Raw genomic sequence first — 20,058 nt, forward strand, 5'->3', positions numbered from 1 at the left:
CCAAAGAGAGCTAACATGAGGACATACTGCAGGGAGAGACAAGCACAGCAATGAATGGTGCCATTGTGTGACTGCTTTAATTAATTTTTGTAATGAAGCCAAAGCTCTAATTTACCACATCCCAAAAGTAAATAGAAAAGGTTATGACCTTAATTTCAGAGGTGGGGAGGGAGAACCTAATTGCTAAGTTGTCAGCTGTCACTCGTTGTTGCAATTGGATAGATACACTTGGTGTGTTACTATGAATAGCCCAGATTCAACAGTCAAAATAGTGGCTAATGACAATTTTGTTCTCTCTTCACTTCATCTTCTTTTCAAAGCTTTGGTTAGTAACATTTTGCACCAGTTTTACCACATGTATTACAGTACTCCTAATCCGAACACACTCTAAATAAACCTGTCTAGGGCACGCAACATCATGGAGAAATTACAGAGGGTCCTTCTGCCTTCTCACTTTGTTTTAACCCCGAGTCGGTATATCTCTGTACAGGAGCTAGTGACAGAAGGACAGCTTTTCAGTGTGACGTGTCTGCAAGCAAAAAAAGTGTGACAGTCACATTTGTTTCTAACCTTGGCCACTAAATACAGTTAAATGCACACTATATGTTGTTCAAAACATGCCTGTGTTTGCACAACTTGCCTAACTTGTGAGGCCAAGTAACAGTCTGATCAGTGCAAGGTCCTTGGGTCATATCACAAGCCATGCCTCTGTATGTGCCCACACCGAAAGAGAGTGCAGTACTGTGCTGTTGCTAAATGAAGTGTTTTCTACTCCAGATCCTTTTGTTCTTTGCCCTATAATGACACTTTGAAGAGGAAGTTGTCCAGCACCAGAATGTGGAGGATTTAATAGAAATGTTTGTAATAAAAAATGCTGTTCTAGCAAGTTCTGCTATGGCAGACACAAAGGAGTGATCTGCATTAGGCTGGCTAGTTCAGACAAAGCATACTGGTATTGGACAGGCTGAACATTATTAGGTTAACACCTGTAGTGTGTTAACTGTCATCCAAACTACAAATAACAAATACTTTCTCCTCCCAAATCCTTGCATTAATAGCCACTTTCTTTTCACAGCAGCCACCTTTTTTCTAGAACTGTGACTATTTCTTCTGGCACTGTCTTTTTCTCAGTATTCCTACGCAAAATCCTGAATGGAAGGGCACTTTAACTATAGTATGTCTTTAAATACTCAGTGACAAGGCAGGTTAGTTTGATGGTGGTCATCACAGTTTAACAATTTAGGTCTTGAGCAGCAAATTCTATGTATTCTTCTATCAGAAATCAAGATCTGGTGCTTTCAATAACTAAGAATAAATCTCATAAATTACTTTCTAAACCTCTGTCAGTACAGGGAAGTAACAAATCTTCTGTCTTCTGTGGCTGTTAAATCAGGAGTGGACTGCCTTTTTCAGAAGGACATGTTTTAACAAAACACAAACTAGAGAATTTCTGATGATCTGTAGTAGCTGACAAGATGATCTAGTGGTGTCTGTTGACTTTGAAGGCAGTGGCTGTATGAATCAGCCTCTAAAGAAGACTCATAGTCAAGCACAAACCTTGAGAGACAGCTGCCAGTCTTACTGTTGCTCAGAGATGTGAAGTATGAAAAACACTGATCCTTTCATGCTCTTGTCCCAGTGGATTGAGGCATAGCAACAGGAGGGAGAAAGATCTCATGATATATGATCTGTGCATGCACAGTGGGTAGTGCACTGGTCTCCAAAGCTGTATCAGAATGTTTCATGAGGCCAAACAAGACACTTGGGAAATTTATGAGTGCATGGCTGCATGAGCTTTTCCCAAAGCTTACATAAAATGCAACAAATGTCAAAGCTAAATGAAGACATTTAAAATGTGAAAATTATTTCTGGGCAACATTTAATGTTGCTCTTGTGTGAGAAAGAAAAACATTGATTATTTTAGAGGACAGCTTCCATGTCAGTTTTGGGCTGAAAATGTCCCACTTGGATATAAGGTACTTGGTTGACATCTGCATCTTTTGGCTTTTTGTATCTGAATCATAGAATCATAGAATCAACCAGGTTGGAAGAGACCTCCAAGATCATCCAGTCCAACCTAGCACCCAGCCCTATCCAGTCAACTAGACCATGGCACCGAGTGCCTCATCCAGTCTTTTCTTGAAGACCTCCAGGGACGGTGCCTCCACCACTTCCCTGGGCAGCCCATTCCAATGGGAAATCACTCACTCTGTGAAGAACTTCCTCCTAACATCCAGCCTATACCTACCCTGGCACAACTTGAGACCGTGTCCCCTTGTTCTATTGCTGGTTACCTGTGAGAAGAGGCCAACCCCCACCTGGCTACAATGTCCCTTCAGGTAGTTGTAGACAGCAATGAGGTCACCCCTGAGCCTCCTCTTCTCCAGGCTGATTTCCCAGCCTGTGCTGCAATGAGTAGGAACAGATGAGCAGGGCTGATGTGTGTTAAGTTTCAGCTAATGGAGACTGTAGCATGGGGTCCCCTCCCGGCATACCACTTGAAAAGATGAACAGATTTTACACCCTTCAGTTGCAAAATGAGCACTTGGCTCCACCGTCAAAGCTGGCCTTCGGCTCTGTGGACCTCAGTCATCTGCAAAGAATTGCTGCACACTGACCTAGATACTCTGACAGCTCTGCTGCAGCGCTGGCTCGGTGATGAGGCTGCCATTTCCCTGGTCTCTGCTCTGCCCTATATCCTGCCTTGGAGATTAAAAAAAAAAATGAAAGAAAGAAAGAGGGACAAATTAATGTTAATCAGAATAGCATTTTCCTCTGATGATTTTTCTAGAAAATAGAGTTTCCCAGGGAAATCTGTGGCCTTAATCTTCCCTTACTGCTCTGCTTCCCTGCCATCTCATTACATTGCTTTATCTCAGAAGTCCTGCCACCTTTCAAACACATGATGTCCTCAGGAGAAGTCAAATCCACCACCTCCAGTCCCTCCTTTCCTTACATCTCCACCATGTTCTCCTAGTACGTCGACAGAGGGGGAGGGCAATTTATGAGATAAAAAGTGGGGTCTTGAGTGAGGGTGAGCTCTGACAGAAGCCATCTGAGATGTCCACATTGCACTCCAGTGGTAATAATATTAACAGGGTACTTAATTCAGCTTGAGAAGTACAGCTGGTAATACGACTGTGTCTCTGTAGCTGCTGATCTGTACTAGATAGGAAAATGTAAAATAGCCAAAGAAGAAACCCTTAATTGCCTCTAAAATTCCACTGCAATCAAATTAGATTAGGAAATTAATTTTTCCTCAAAAAAATTAATAACTGGAAATACCAGTAAAGAGCAATGTTCATATCTGTAGTCTAGCTGCAGAGGTACCAAGAAGGCATCCCAGAAGACAAACATTCTCTTTCTTTGCTTCACGTGACAGTAGTAAGCCTTGAGAAGACACAGTATTCTTCAGCATGATGGAGCATGATTCTCTGAAGGTGTCCAGAGAAGGGCAACAAGGCTGGTGAGGGGGCTGGAGCACAAGCCCTGTGAGGAGAAGCTGAAGGAACTGGGGTTGTTCAGGAGGCTCATGGGAGACTTTACTGCTCTCTACAACTGCTTGAAAGGAGGTTGTAGCCAAGCAGAGGTTGGTCTCTTCTCCTAGGCACCCAGTGACAGAACAAGAGGACACAGTTTTAAACTGTGCCAGGGCAGGTTTAGGCTGGATGTTATGAAGAAATTCTTCACAGAAAGAGTGCTTGCCCATTGGAATGGACTGCCTAGGGAGGTGGTGGAGTCACCGTCCCTGGAGGTGTTTAAGAGGAGGCTGGACGAGACAGTTAGTGCCATGGTTTAGTTAATTAGAAGGGTTAGGTGATAGGTTGGACTGGATGATCTCAGAGGTTTTTTCCAACTTGATTAATTTTGTGATTCTGTGATTCTTAAGGAATAAAAATAGCAGTGCTTCAGATATCTTCCCCATGGAGTGACCTAGACAAGGGCTGGTCTGAGAACATACCAGCTTCATTTTCAATTCATGCCACTTCTTTTTTCTCCCTCGCTAACCTCTGATTAAAAAGGATCTTTGGTTTACGTCTATGGTCTTGCCAGGGCCAAATGCCCAACCCTGTGATGAAGTCTTAGTGATGAAGTTGAGTGGGAGGAGAGAATGATGGGGAAGATGGGTGGCAGCAGTACTGGGTTTTGAGAAAATCCCTTGAAGGAACAAGTGTGTACGAGATGTTTTCCCACTCCCTGAAGGCTTCAGAGCATTTCTGTGTTTAGGGACAGGTGCTGGACTTCATCAGAAGACTGGCAGCCTTGAAAGCCAGTGCCTAGCAGACTTTGCTAAGATTGTCATGTGACAGAGAACATAACATCCTTAAAAGTTTGATGTCCCACTACTCTGTGGAGATTTTGTCCCCCACCATGCCACTTGGCTGAATTTAAGCTAAGCAGAACCAAACTGAGCTGGAGCTTGCTGCAGAAAAAGCAGTCAGATCTTTTGTTTCCATCTTTCCAGCAAAAGGCTCCTGAAGCAGAATTGCTTTCCTCACCTCTCACCTCTTCACTGAGAGAGTCATTGGACACTGGAATGGGCTGCCTGGGGAGGTGGTGGAGTCGCCGTCCCTGGAGCTGTTCAAGGCAGGATTGGACGTGGCACTTGGTGCCATGGTCTAGCCTTGAGCTCTGTGGTAAAGGGTTGGACTTGATGATTTGTGAGGTCTCTTCCAACCTTGGTGATACTGTGATACTGTAATACACATTGCAAGGCCCATCTTCCCCAAGCTGCAAAGACATACAACTTGATGTCATTGGAGACCTAGATTTGGAAGCTATGAGATGTGTTAAGCAGGAATGTATGATTTGACAATATAGATTATATTTGGGATTTGATTTTTTTTTAGGGAAAGCCTGTTCTTAGAAGCCTTGGTAATCAAATGATTGAATAAAAGTTATTTCCCTGAAAAATCTAGATGTTGTTTTTTATTTAATGAAAAGTACAAAATACATTGCAAAACACTGCAGTGGCACCAGTGGATTAAAAATAAGGCAATATGAGAAGCCACTGAGCTGGTTTGTTTGCCACCTGCCAAGAGTTTACCTTTCTGTTGAATTCAGCAACTTTTCTCTTAATGGAATAGAGCTTTCCAAGTAATAAAGTAAATGTAAAGATGGCAAGGAGCGCACTTAAAATATTTATCAGGGCCAGTGCAATAAATGCATTCCATTCCCCCCCGTTTCTGTTTATGAATTTACTTAAATGCAGTTAGATGAAGTAATTTTACAAGAAGCATAGTATTATTCCCTACATTAATCACACATTGATTGCCAATGCAATCTGAGATAGTGGTACCAAAGAGCAAATATGAAACATGCTTCCAGGTTTTGTTATTTCTGCCACTCTTGGGGCTTCCTTTCCTTTGCTGTCCCATCCCTCCATCACAGGCAAGAAGTTGAGTGTGCCAGGGAGGTTTGGTTGTGTGCAGTGCATCTGTGCCATGCTGCTTTATGGAAGCTGATCCTTCTGCTCCCACGTGGACCATATGCAGAGGGCACATTACACGCATGGCTGCTGCAGCGTAAGCTTACTAAAACACTGTGTCAGCTTGTCTCTCTGATATCCAGTAAAAGAGAGCTTTTGGAGCATTATTTTTTCAAGATGTGGGTAGTTATTTATACCATTGCAGTCTATGAAATAGATGAGCCTTGTTCTGCCAGGTTGCTATTTTATGTCTTCAGGACTCGGTGCACTTTCTATTGATGCTAGCGGCAAGTCTCTCACGTAGAATGCTGGGAGGAGGAATTGTCTATTGCAGTAACAGCATATTCTATGTGAAGTCTGATAATGAAGATTTTGTAGGATATGGCACTACATTGATTCAATTGGTTTAATGTTCTCTCTTTGCCTTGATGTGGAGCAAGACCCCTCTTAGCTAAACTTTGTCCTTGAAACTAAAGCAGACTTTTATCAATTTTGTTTTGCAATGGCTGAAATAGAGAAGGAAAGAAGAAAGAGGAAGGAAGGAAGGAAGGAAGGAAGGAAGGAAGGAAGGAAGGAAGGAAGGAAGGAAGGAAGGAAGGAAGGAAGGAAGGAAGGAAGGAAGGAAGGAAGGAAGGAAGGAAGGAAGGAAGGAGAGAAAGAATGAAAGAGAGAGAGAGAGAAAGAGAGCAAGAAAGAAAGCAAGGGGAAAGATAGTTTTATGTGCTGGGGTCTCCTGTATTTCACAAGTGATAGAAAAAACTGTGTCTCCAGGGACATTGAGGCTTTTATCTGCAGGTGGGAGCTGGGAGGCAGGAGCAGGTGTCTCTGACATTGGCAAGCTTTGTGAAAGCCTCTATCCATCTCTGAGCAGAAAGCTCAGCAGGCGTTCCTGCGGTCCACAAATTGTTGCCAGCTGTCAAAATGAAATGGTTCAGCAGTGAGTCTCCTTGGCTGTGTAGTAGCCAAAATTCAATTGGATTACAAACTGATTGCTTTAGCCTATCCCAGAAGCAGGAAACCACTGTCAGCTAGCTGGTGGGATATGGTTCTCAGCAACCATCAGTGCTGCAATATGATTGTAGTAGCTCACTGGGAGCAGTGGCTCTCCTTGCAGGTCTTATGAATTCTAATGTCTCTTCTTCCCCAAGCTGTGGGAATTATGATTTCCTGGGGGGAAAAGAAATAAATAAATAAATACTATATAAAGGAGATGAGAGAACTAAACATTGCACTGCTGCAAGCAGCTTTTCTCTAAGCAGTTATTTCATTGAAAAATATCTTCTGAAACTTCAGTCACCAAATCTTCTGAAAGAGCTATCACTCTCATGCAACTGAAGTAGCAAATACCTTTCACTACTATAAGAACATATTTTTCATTTCACATACAGTTTGGCTGTGGATAGCCTGGCTCTGTATTGTTATTGAAGTCAAATCAAAGAGACCTGACTAAATTTATAGGCAACAAGACTAATGTTAGTCTGTAATCAAAACCATTTTGGAAAAGATAAAGAAGCCTCCCATTTAGAGACTAAGCCAGGCTCTGATTATTTGTGATTAAAGGCAAGACATTCATAAGAAACATTATCATACATGCACCTGGTCATGTTTCTTGCCTGTCTTCTTCTGCACTGACTACCTATGCCATACCAAAGGACTTGATCATGAATCTTAGTAGGATGCCCCAGCTAAAGCCCCTTCAGCAGGACTCACTTGGAAGAAGTGGTCAGAGCAGTGAAACCATCATGCGTCAGTTTTGTGAATGTTTTAAGACTAAATATAAATGTGAATAAGAGAACAGGATGCTGTTGAGGCACTTAGCCGACCCTGCTGAGTAAGAAGCACCAGCAGTGGAGCATTTACCAGGCTGAGGCATTGGGCTCCCTGTGGGGTCCTTTGTTCTAAAGCCATGAGACCTGTAAGAACAAAAGCTAGAGAAGAACAGGGAGAAGTGGACACCTAAAAAAAGTATAAACAGGAGCTTCTTCTTATAAAAGGGATAGGGAAGGAAAGTTTTGATTCTTCTCTCTCTTCCATGAGCATTCAATTCCCTTTCTTTCCCCCTCTATTTCTAGTCACACAGGGGACTAAAATATTAGCTCCAGGGAGCTAAAATATATGTTGGAATTATTTGAAGGAAAACTTGGCTGTGGTAGAGTCAACAGGAGCTTTGGAATCAGCTTCAATGGAGCCTGAATTTCACCTTACTGCAATACTGTCCTAAAACGTTTCCAGAACCATAGAAAACATTGCCTGCTTGATGCTGACCTTTATGTTGCAACCCTACAGATCCCGATACCCTCCTGTGAAATTCACCGTTGTTTTGTGATAAATCACATCCTTCTCTCAAGGGGTAACAGCAAATAAATACCCCTTAATCATCTTGAGAATGAGATAAACAGTCTCATGTCTCACTGTGCACCATGACCAGACTTTTGTAGCTTCAGTGGGAAACTGCTGAAAATCAAATGTTTCTGTAGCGACTGTTTATTTGAGGGACAAATGGAATATTCCAGTGATCCAGATTTAGTTATTTCTGGTGTCTCTTTCCATAGGGAGTTGGCAACCTATTTAGATCCAGGGGACCATGACTAGTTATTCAAGTTTTGCTCTGCTGGATTTGTGCTATGTGTATTTTGGAAACAGTGTCTGCTCCAAGCAGCAGATAGAGTGATGCCACAGCCCACATCAGTGAAAAGCTCTTGTGATTATTTATTTTCCTCTTCCATTTTCAGTGGAGGCTCTTCTCTGTTCTCTCTTTTTCTATATTTTATTGCCAATGTGGAATGCTTTAAAAGTACCACTGAGGAATGTGTTACCCAGTAGGATCTACACTGCATTTCACTCTTTGTGCTCTTTCCAACAGCAGCAAAGATTTGAATCTATGATATCATTCTGATGACTGAAAAAGCACAAACATTTTCTGTTTGGCAAGTTTATCACTGGGGCTGTTGACAACAGACTTCTTACATAATGTGCAGAGCCCATGTTTCCTTAAATGCATGGTGCTTTTGACATGATTTGCCTGAATATCTGAGGTACTTGAGCACTTGAGAATCCCAAGCTGTTGGTCTTCAAATCCTCAACAAATGACTCCAGACACTGGAGATTCAAACGTTGGTTGCGAAAACTGAGCCACCCAAATCTCTGAAGTGTAATGACTGTCTTTTATCTCGTCTCTGCTTTCCCATTCTTGGGAGAATTCAGCCTGATTTCTTCACTTTTGCACTCTGCCTTTCAAAAGCACTTCTGGAGCCATTACTTCACTGTCCTTGGAGGACCCTGGAATCGAGTAGTACGTCAACAGCAAGGGGTGACTCAGCAGTGAGAAACAGTTGCCAGTTACAAACCTGCCTCCCACGGTGGCTCTGAGAAGGGAATCATCAGTGGAAGCATGCAAGCACGTTGGCTCAGCATGAGGAGATGGCAGCTGCTCCTCATGCAACATCTGCCTCCATTGTAAAGTCTCTCACATGTGCCTACATAGCACCACCCTCTCAGCAGCCAGGCACCCGAGTGGATCCCCCCCCTTGCAATCCTTTCCCAAAAGGCAGCAAAGGATCCTTCACCTACCTCTTCCCCATACTACTGCTTACCTGGCTCTGGGCTGTGTCTTCCTGCAGACCTCTGCTACTAGTAGTTGGGATCAGCACTTTGGGAACCTGGCAGAAGATAGGACTGTAGTCTTTTACATGAGAATTCTAGTCTTCCATACATTACATACTTTTATAAATTAAGACGATGTGATGTTTCCCTCTGCACTGCTTTGCCAGTCCCAAGCTCTGCCTTGGGCTGTTTTGGCTGTGTCCTGTGAGACAAGATGGCAGCAGGACTGGGAACAGACTGTCTACACAGGAGTAAGGTGCTCAGAGACATTTCCACTTCTGCTATGGACTCACCACATGAGTCTATAAGGGCAAGTAATTTCTCCCTATTTAAAGACTCAAAAAGCAACTCTGACCTACTGAGATTAAAGTAATTTAAGACCCTGGGCACTGTCTTACTAAATGATGATTGCCAGAAAAGGAATAGAAAAAATAAACTGAAAAAAAAAAAATCTTTTGCTTGCCTTGTTGTGTCTCTAAAAATGACATTTGATAAAAATATCACTTGAGCATGTAGAATTCAGCAGTTCCACTGCTGTCAAATTCCCATAACTTCCATCTACCTCCTTAGACCCTCGTATCTCATGCAGCACAAGCAAAAAGCTTGGCCGTGCCATCAAGAGACAGAATCCTGGTGCAATGCACAGGAAGTGGTCAGTAGCTATTGCTAAGAGTAAATTTCACTAGAAATATTGGTGAAAGATGGAGGAGGTGGATGATCAACTGAGGGCTACTACAGAGCATATCCTGCAGAAGTCACTAGAGCTACTTCGGTGTCTTCTGTAGGAATCAGACTGAGTGTAGAGTCTGGGCCATTTTGGAGACCTCAGTCTTCTATCATAGAATAGAATCATAGAACAATTTGAGTTGGAAGGGACCTCCAAAGATCATCTAGTCCAACTCCCCTGCAGTCAGCAAGGACATCCTGCACTAATTCAGTTTGCTCAGAGCCCTGATGAGCCTGACCTTGACTATCTCCAACGATGAGGCCTCAACTGTCTCTTTGGGCAACCTGTTCCAGTGCTCCACTACCTCCATGGTAAAGATCTTTCTCCTAACATCCAACCTGAATCTCTTCTCTAGTTTAAAACCACTGCCCTTCATCCTGCCACTTCAGACCTTTGTAAACAGTCCCTCTTCAGTCTTCTTGTGGGCCACCTTTAGGTACTGGAAGGTTACTATTAGGTCTCCGTGGAGTCTTCTCTGCTCCAAGCTGAAATCAAAGCATGTTTCTGGCTTCCTGGTAGTTGTCTCTGCATAACTTGCAAACTGTTGTTCATGATGAAATGTTACAAAATCTTACTGCTGACTTCTATTCTGTAATGATTTGTATATAATTTTGTTACATACATCCACTTGATCTCCAAAAACACCAAGCAAAAATATTTCTCTTTATCCAGTCTGTAAAAAAAATAAGCTAACCTGACAGATGTGAGAAAGGCAAAGGAAAAGAAATACAAGGAAAACAGGACTGCCCAGACCCACAGCTCACTTGCTGTGCAATCTAACATTCAAGATGACTGCAGATAGACCATTCCATCTTCCTGTTCTCATCTCCATCCTTTTCCTCTCCATTTCCCTCCCTTCTCCACCATATCCACCTCTTTCTCTCCTGCACAATGCATTTCCCCCTTTTTTTCCCCCAAACTCATAACACCTGGGTTCTGTTGGAGTCTCCTCCCACCCCAGGTGTCACCACTTTGCCCTTCCTGCCCACTCCCCTTTTCAATCTGTGTCTTGTTGGAGTCTCCTCCCACCCCAGGTGTCACCACTTAGCCCTCGCTACCCACTCCCCTTTATAAGTGGCCCCAGGAAAGGCAAGCCTCAAGCTTGCCCATTTGGGCAGAAGGATCCTCCTTGGATCATCACTGGTGAGTGCTCTGTGGTGCATCACTGGGTGAATGGTGGAGGGGATTCAAAGGCCGGGGGGCCTGGTGGGCCCCCCGGCTAGGTAGGGCTAGGCCTCATGATTGCTCTGAGATCGCTCACGGGTGCTGGGTAGGCTTCCTTAGGCTGAGTTTCTCCATGTTGAGTTGCTTCTTTCGGCTCACTGAGGATGACCTGGAGTATTTGGCTGAACCTATATCAGCTCACGCAGGAACAACTCCAAGCAAGTCTTGAATATCTGCAGAGGAGACTCCAGAACCCCCAGGGCAGCCTGTTCCGGTGTGCTGTCACCCTCACAGTCAAAAAATTCTCCTTTGTGTTTGTTTGAAACTTCCTATGCCTCAGCTTCCAGCCATTGCCCCTTGTCCTGTCATCAGGCATCGTCAAGAAGAGCCTGGCTCCAGTCTCCTGGCACTCATTTATCCTTCTGTGTAAGTAAATAACCAGCTCTAAAATGTAGGTAGGACAAACAGTACTCTAGATGACCTCAGGCACCAAGCCAGCTCTTTCCCAGGGCAGGCAGGAGCCACAGCCCAAGCACCCAGCACCTGCCCAGGATAATGGCAGTGAACAGTCCTGGAGGAGGGTGGCCTTCAAGTGCCTTTTAGGCAGTTTTTGGACAGACAAATATATGCCTCCAAGATGGTACAGATGCCTAGAGATATTCTTGCTAACACAGTTCGTTAAGAAGTATCCTTAGTGATAACAGTTGCTCTGCTCTTTGTTCCATCAGCTACAATGTGAAAATAAACATTGCTCTGCAAATAGAAGAAGGGTGGTTAATCTGTACTGAATTTCAAATGAGTAGCACCAAATCTGTGCCCTCTGAAAGCTACAAAGGTTTTGTTGAGTAGTGCTGAAAGAGCATAAAGCCTAAAGACTGGCCTGGAGGAAACACTGCATGATAGGGCTCATCATCCAATGACTTTAGAATTCTGCTGTGTTCTTTCCAGATGCTGTCTTGCTACAAGCAGATGATGTCCTCAGTTCAGTACCTGGAGTCTGTGTAGTAAACAAGGTAAACAGAGCATTTCCAGATTGCTGGGGTGAGAAAAATTCCTACTTCAGCACCTGCTTCAGCTCAGCACTAATCTGATCTCTTAAGACCTTGCTGATGGCAGCCAAAAGCAGAGTAGCAACCATGACTGTTTCCTGCCTCATTTCCAGCTGGTGCCATGCTTGTAGTATAGACTTGCTGATTTCTATCACAGCTACTGACTTCTCATGTGCTGCTGCTGCTGCCTGGCCACACCGGCCCTTCATTGCAAAGATCACTACTGTTGGTGTAACACATTCTGCTGTGAGAAGCACAGGCCCTTGCCACTTGCTTAAAGGAATTCCTACAGCATAAATCCACTTGCTTGTGCTTTATCTCTGTGTATGTAACCTATAACTAGAAGGCAGAATTGCTGAATGCCTTCTTTGCTTCAGTCTTTACATCTAAGACTGAACTTCACTATGTACTCTGGACCCTGGCTGAAGGAGAGAATGCTCCCCACTGGTCAGTTCAGACTGGATTAGAGATCAGTTATACAAATTGAACATTCTCAAGTCCATGAGCCCTGATGAGATGCACCCAAGAGTGCTGAAAGGGCTGATGTTTCTCTCTTCCACTCTCCATCATCTTTGCAAAATCGTGGCAGACAGGAATGGTGCCTGAGGACTGGAGGAAGGCCAATGTCACCCCAGTCTTCAAAAAGGGCAAGAAAGAGGTGCTAGGAAATTACAGACCAGTCAGCCTCACCTCCATCCCTGGAAAAATAATGGAGCAGCATCTTCTGCAAGGCATCTCAAGGCACTTGGAAGAGAAGAAGATTATCAGGAGTAGTCAGCATGGATTTACCAAGGGGAAATCATGCTTGACTAACTTTATAGCATTCTATGATGACATAACCAAATGGGTAGATTCAGGGAGACCAGTGGATGTAGTCTACCTTGACCTTAGCAAGAGTTTAGACACTGTCTCCCATGACATCCTAGTGAGCAAACTCTGGAAGTGTGGGATGGAAGAGCAGACAGTGAGGTGGATCAGAAACTGGTTATAAGATAGAGTTCAAGGAGTGGTGATCAATGGTGGCAGGTCTGGCTGGAGAGCTGTAACCAGTGGAGTCCCCCAGGGATCAGTGATGGGTCTGGCGCTGTTCAATATCTTCATCAATGACACTGATGCTCAGCAAGTTTGCTGATGACACCAAACTGGGTGGCTTGGTTGATACAGCTGAAGGCTGTGTGGCCATCCAGTGAGACTTGGACAGACTGAAGAGCTGAGCCCAGATGAACCAAATGAGGTTAACAAGAACAAGTGCAGAGTCCTGCATCTGGGGAGGAATAATAAACTGCACCAGTACAGGCTGGGAGGTGATCTGCTGGAGAGCAGCCCTGTGGAGAGGGACCTGGGAGTCCTGGTGGATAACAAGTTGTCCATGGGACAGCAGTGTGCTCAGGTGGCCAAGAAGGCCAATGGGATCCTGGGGTGCATTAAGAAAGTGTGTCCAGCAGATCGAGGGAGGGTCTCCTCTGCCTCTACTCTGCCCTGGTGAGACCTCATCTTGAGTACTGCATTCAGTTTCGCGCTCCTGAGATTCAGAGGGACAGGGATCTGCTAGAGAGAGTCCAACAGAGGGCTGTGAGGATGATTAGGGGACTGGAACACTGCCTTATGAGGAGAAGCTGAGTGACTTAGGGCTTTTTAGTCTGGAGAAAGACTGAAAGGGGATTTAATAATATCTATAAATACCTGAGGACTGGGTGTCAGGAGCAGGGGGACAGGCTGTGCTCACTTGCTCCCTGTGATAGGACAAGGAGCAATGGAGTACAGGAGGTTCCACCTCAACACAAGGGGGAACTTATTTACTGTAAGGGTCCCAGAGCACTGGAACAGGCTCCTCAGAGAGGTTATGGAGTCTTCTTCTCTAGAGACTTTCAATGCCTGGATGCGTTTGGGGGTGACCTCTTCTCCCAGGTAACCAGCAATAGAACAAGGAGACAGTCTCAGGTTGTGCCAGGGTAGGTATAGGCTGGATATTAGGAAGAAGTTCTTCACAGAGAGAGTGATTTCCCACTGGAATGGGCTGCCCAGGGAGGTGGTGGAGGCACCATCCCTGGGGGTCTTCAAGAAAAGACTGGATGAGGCACTTGGTGCCATGGTCTAGTTGATTGGGTAGGGCTGGGTGATAGATTGGACTGGATGATCTTGGAGGTCTCTTCCAACCTGGTTGATTCTGTGATTCTCTGTGACCTGAGCTAGATTGTATGGTCCTGCTCTGGCAGAGGGGTTGGACTTGATGATGTTTTTGGGTCTGTTCCAGCCCCTAACATCCTGTGATCCTGTGAGCTATTTTTATCTAGCCTTTTATACTTATCTCTGCTTATTTTCAAAACCTTAACATTTGGTATCTGTCACTTCGGTCCCACTGATTTTGTGCTGCTTTTCTCTCCCTATTCTTTTAATTCCTTGCCTCCTCTCCTTGGTAGATCCCAGCCCTGGTTTCCTCCCAGACAGGCACAGGCTGGTTTCAGAATGCCTGCCTTGCTCTGATTTAACCTAGCAGCTTCCCCCAACCCAAAATTAATAAAGCCTTCTCACGGTTGTCAGTCACAGTGCTGGTGGCTTGTTTCTAGCTCTTAAAAATTTATTTATAGCTCAAAAGGCTTGAAAAGAGATCATTAAGGGTATGTATTTGTGAATGTAGAACTAAGATCTGGTTCTGAGTTTTTCTTTACACAATTACTTAGTGTAAATAATAGTGTTTGACACCTGCTTTCCTATCCCATAGAAATCTCAGAGCAGTTTACATCTCTGAATTCACTAAAGCTGTCTCAGCCCCAGTGAGGCAGAGAGAGGATCTGTCCTTGAGGGTCTTAAATTGACACTGTATTCAGATCTACTAATGTTATTTTTCTTTTAAATTCACTGACTTGCTTTTACTCTGTATGTGACCCCACTCACACTCCTCCTCACTTCAGAGGCTGAGGCATGAGTGAATTAGACCTTCACAGATTCGAATTATATCAAAAACGTAGCAGTAGAGTGCTCAGTAGTGACATTCAATAAAGACCCTGAGCTTCTCACTTTATTCTGAAGCCACTGAGCATTATCATTCACCTATAAAATATAGCACAGTTGCACACTGGTGCGGAGAGATTATTTTCCCCCCATTTCTTCATGTCTCTTCACTATCAATGAAACATGAACATCAGAGCACAAGGCTCAGGAGCTCCATCCTTTTCCTGCTTTCCAGTGACAATCTGGATACATTTTTTTTGTGCAAATCATGTTTTGTTGTCTATCTCTGGTTCTGATGAAATATTGTAGACTTGCATTTAGTGTTCAAAAACCAGTTGGAAAGTTCATGCATTACCCATGGAAACGTGCTTCAAACCCAGAATTGCTCTTCTGAGTTGCGTCTGCACCCAGAGAAATCAGAACTCTGTTAAAAAATTACAAATCCCAAGCAGTAGTCAAGCTGAGAATGCAGCCACATGAGCTTATCATGACTTTTTTTTTAATCCCCAAGTTCAGATTTTTATCTGTTTTCCTGTGTTCTTTCAGCCTTAAGTGCCACTTGCTGCTGTTCATAAAAACCAAGCTGGTGATGTGTGCCTGTTTGCAGTTTCTGCAGAGTCAGAGCAGTGTTACAAGGATGATCACATTGATTTAACCAAGCAAAGCCGTTCACCTGCACCTGATACAGCCCAAAAGTTAGTGAAAGCACAGCAAGACCAGGTATTTCAAACACTAGATATATCCTTTCATCACCATTTTCCTAAAGATATTTTTTTTACACTTCAAGCCCATGTTATCCCCCCCAAAAAACAGTGTTTTTTGGTGGAAGGATTGATATGTTATGAAAAGTTCCCTCTTGCTGTGAGTCATCCTTTTCATTGAATCTTTACTGTAAGCCTTGACAAAGGTTTCAAAGTCTCTTTTGTTTTCCTTGAGCAGAAGCCATGCTTTGGCAGCACTCTGAGTATGGGACTGCTGTATTTACATAGATGCACTGCCCTTGGACCTGAAAAAAGCCTAAAAGAGACAGCTTGGTGACACTTTCCCTAGAAGATAAGGCAAAACTTAGCTTTATTTATGAAGCACATTTTAATCTAAGTCAAAATATTAGGCCTTGGCTCTGAGAATTCAAGAGAATCTTAATCTTATGTACCTTATAGGTGGTAAAATGGAGACACAGAGTTTTGGGTACCATCTGAGGAGAGGAGTTAGAATCACCATTTTTTTTGGGACACCATGAGGTATTACTTGGGAGCAAGTCCAGAAATGTCTCTATAGATATCAAGTGCATGTCTAAACCTTGTGAGGTTCCACAAAGGTTTTCTTTCTTCCAGAGCTTGACCTTGTCCATCTTCTCACAGCTCATGTAAAGAGCTGTATCACAAACCCTCTTATCCTTCTAGTCCTTCAGCCACTTCAGTGAGAGAGGACTCAGGCTCACTGATACGCTTTAAATTAATGGAGTCTTCCTTATTGTGTTGACTGGGTTGTGTTTATATGACTTTGACCACAGCATGTGCATCACCACTTTCTCCATCTGAGATATACCTATGACTATTTAGAGGGTCATGATATCTTTCTGTGTCATCCTCCATCTTTGGCCTGGCTACTGCTCCTTTACACCTGAACAGAGGCTCTCTGGAGTAGAGATCTGTTAGCTCTGTGGAGGTGTCAGCTGCTCTTCAGGGCATACAATGATTACAGCCAGAACTAGGCCAACTTGCTGATGATTAGCAGTTGTGGGTGCCAAATCTCTGATGACTTTCAGGCCTGTTGGTGACTCCTCTGGCTACACCTGTGCTACTGAACTGGTGCCAGTGTCTGCACTGTGCACCTGAGGCCAGTTGGCGTAGTCTGGTCATGCTGCTACTTTTAGCTTCTCTGAGCTTCCAAAACAATTTTGCAAACTTCCTACTATTAGTTTTCTTTCATCCAGGCTAGCTCCTGAATCTTTGTTCAGGAGAGTGCTGCTTATTCCAGCCATAATCATATCCCAGACCACTTCGATAGCTTCATGATGTTGGTGTTCTGTGTGACTGAGCCTAGTCTCTGTCACTGTTTGTGCTGAACAAATGCTAACTTGCTTCGTGGTTTAGCAATATCTTCTTTCTGAACAGCAAGGATTTGCTTTTCTGCTTGGCTGGTGCTGATTTCAGTGAATCCCCTCACTATCTCCCAGTTTTCAGTGACTGCATCCCTTTGGCAGATCTCTAGAAATGCTGCCTGTGTGTCTTCAGTGCAATTAAAGAGTGGCAGCAATCCTGTAGAGACAGAACAGAGATGTCTGGCTTAAAAGGATCATAAATTCTAATTCAGCACTTACCTATTTGCAGCAAGATAAGCCAATCCCTGCTGAATCCCAGGCCCACAGCCAGATGGTGTTTCTGCAAGGCAGACACATCCTATGCTCCAGGCCTTCCAAGGTTTGGAGAGCCTGGAGTATGAGGTCCTAAACAGCTCACTAAAGGTCATGAGCAAAGTCTGAACAGGTTGTATAAACAGCTCTTCCAAGTCACAAGCTAGCATAGCAGCTCCTAGAGCACGTTTTCCTCAAAGTTAATAGGTGATGGGTCCTTTGTGTCCTTTCATTTTCTTCCCTCTGCAGTAACATACAGGGCCAACCTTAGTTCATAGAAGCCAGGGTCATAGTTCCAAAATCAGCTCAAAGGCAACTCTTCAGGGAAAAGAAGGTGCCTCATAGGGCAGAGGAATGCTAATTCAGTGCTCCAAAGGCCTTGATTGTGTGTTCATATATTACAACTCAAAGGTGAGTGACAGTGACATACCTAAGAAGGCTGAAAAAATAAATTTAAGTCCTGGAAGACAGAAAGAGTGAATAAAATGCAGATGAGCATAAGAAAATTAAGATCTGTCTGTTGTTGATGGCAAGCTCGAAGACCTTGTTAAGGAGCTGACAGCAAAAAGGAGGCCTCTTGCAAGACCTCCTGTCCCCTGCCTAGTGCCAAAGTTCCTTGCTTGAGAGAAAGCTGGGATGGCGTCACACCAGCAGCATGGGAAGAACAGTAGAGAAGAGCAGGAAGGCCAGAAAAGCACCATTATGTCTGTAGAGAACTGCTGGAAAGGGAAGTCCACCTAATCTTTGCTAGCTCTAGCTTGGTAGGTACTCCTTGTGAATTAGCACATGTAGCTCTGGATAGAAGAACACTTTCTGCTCAAGCTGAGGGTGTCTCCCAGCATCTACTGGAGACAGACATGCTCAAAGGCAAAGCAGGTTTCATTAGGGACATCTCTGGTGGGTCCTGGAGCAGACTCTGGCAGGTTCTTACCACATTTAGAAGGTGATTGTTAAACCTGCCTTTATTAACACCAGAATAGAATTAGGGTAAGCTAATTATCCTTTTAACAACACACTGTTCACCATCTCCCAGTTACTGAAAGAGCAATATTTTAAACCAACCTTTTTATTTTCTACCATAGCTGGATCCTGGGATCTTATTTTATCTGTCACATTCAGTCTGCTAAGAGAGGCAGGTTCTGTATTTTAGTCTGTGGTATGATTTTCTGTTTGTCCTTTTGAATGACTTTGCCCAAAGGGGTGATAATAAAAAAATGTGAAAGACAGTGTCAAAACAATTTCTCTGAGCCTGGAACATACAGTTTTTTTTTCATTATTCTTGACATTCTCTTTTCTTTGTGGTTTTTCTCTTCCCCTTTCCACTTATACTCAGTATTGGAGTAAGGTAAAACAGGTAATGCTGATAATTCTGCTTTCAGATTTCTCTGCTAGCATCGACCCACTCTCATGTGGCTATGTGGGAGCTCTGCAGACCAAATATGGTCTTTATATTCCTGACATTTATGAAGTCATAATTTTCCATTCACAAGTGCACAGGAGCACAGATATGTTGAAGATTCTTTGACTTCTGCTGGTTGAAATTCTCCCACTGTTAAGCCAGGGCCAATAGCTACAGAGGCATCTCAGGAGGAAAGAAAACCTCTATACTGATACATAGATTACTTACATTAGCTCTTACTATGTGTTCCCATTCTGCTGGACAAGTGGGGTGATGTTTCCAAGAGGAGTGGAGCTAACCTAGCACTTCGTGCTCATTATTCATCGGGTGGGAAGCTCAGATCTGGAAGGGCTTTAGGAACAGACTCTCTATCTAGGATATTTAGGAAGATGTCAGGACTGTCTGGTGATTTCTTGTTCCATGCTCTGGTGAAGAACTGAAAGGAAGAGCACCCATTTTGTCAAAAGGCTGCTTATATGAGCTGTCACTATTAATTGTCCCTGGCTATGAGATCTGTAATGAGGGACCGGCCTTAGTGCTCCTGTTCCACCTGTGTGGCTCTGAGGCCCTCACCCTGTAGGGAGTGGAAGGTAAATGTCAGCTAAGCAGTGTTGGAAAGGATCAAGAGCAGATGACGTTGTTTCAGTGCTCATCCTCAAAGAAGGCTGTTTTAGAAAGAGAGACCATCTACTGGTGATACCAAATTAACACATAACCACTGGAACAACTGGCAGGGCAGTTCCCCCCCTCTCAACCCTTTTTGTCTCTTTCTCAATTCTTTCCTCCCTATCCTATGCTTTCTGTTTTAAAGCCCATTGTAGAGGACCTGATCTGCTTCTAAACACAGTCATGGGCATTTTTGGCATGGAGCCACAAAAATGATTAAGGGAGTGGAACATCTTCCTTACAGGGAGAGACTGTGGGAGCTGGGGCCCTTCATTTTGGAGAGGAGGAGACTGAGAAGTGATCTCATTCATGTTTATAAATGTGTGCAGGGTGAGTGCCAGGAGGATGGAGCCAGGCTCTGCTGAGTGGTGCCCAATGACAGGACAAGGAGCAGTGGGTGGAAGTTGAGGCATAGGAAGTTTCATGTAAACATGAGCAGGATTTTTTTCTCTGTGAAGGTGACAGAACACTGGAACAGGCTGCCCAGGGGAGTTGTGGAGTCTCCTTCTCTGGAAATATTCAGAATTCACCTGGATGTGTTCCTGTGTGATCTGGTATAGGTGATCCTGCTCTGGCTGGAGCAGGTCTTTTCCAGCCCCTGACCTTCTGTGATTCATGTGTATAGCAAAAGCAAGGGCTGATTTTTGAATGACTGATACTGTTTTGACATAAGTGTTTTGGAGAGAGCATCTCCAAACCTGTATGTCAAGGGTG

General features: G+C 44.0%; 2 long non-coding RNA genes across 11 annotated transcripts in view; one reads left to right on the forward strand and one right to left on the reverse strand.

Annotated features, from left to right (window-relative positions):
- Positions 1-7,265: 7,265 nt before the first annotated feature.
- On the reverse strand, positions 7,266-10,705 carry LOC135181039 (uncharacterized). Of its 2 annotated transcripts, none has more exons than XR_010304666.1 (3): positions 10,150-10,705; positions 9,022-9,087; positions 7,266-7,341 (listed from the first exon to the last, which is right to left on the reverse strand). It is a non-coding gene; the product is annotated as an uncharacterized LOC135181039 (long non-coding RNA). The 2 variants fall into 2 exon arrangements; XR_010304667.1 differs by lacking the exon at positions 7,266-7,341 and adding an exon at positions 7,483-8,707.
- Positions 10,706-10,864: 159 nt separating this feature from the next.
- The window catches only part of LOC135181257 (uncharacterized), a 58,362-nt gene continuing 49,168 nt past the window's right edge, over positions 10,865-20,058 (forward strand). For 8 of the 9 annotated variants that reach the window (XR_010304792.1, XR_010304793.1, XR_010304789.1 and 5 more), the window contains exons 1-3: positions 10,865-10,901; positions 11,263-11,348; positions 11,871-11,935. This is a non-coding gene — a long non-coding RNA (uncharacterized LOC135181257). The remainder of the gene's footprint in view (positions 10,902-11,262; positions 11,349-11,870; positions 11,936-20,058) is intronic. The other variant, XR_010304786.1, reaches the window with a different exon arrangement.

This window comes from Pogoniulus pusillus, chromosome 14 (assembly GCF_015220805.1).
Source record: "Pogoniulus pusillus isolate bPogPus1 chromosome 14, bPogPus1.pri, whole genome shotgun sequence".
Classification (NCBI taxonomy): Eukaryota; Metazoa; Chordata; class Aves; order Piciformes; family Lybiidae; genus Pogoniulus; species Pogoniulus pusillus.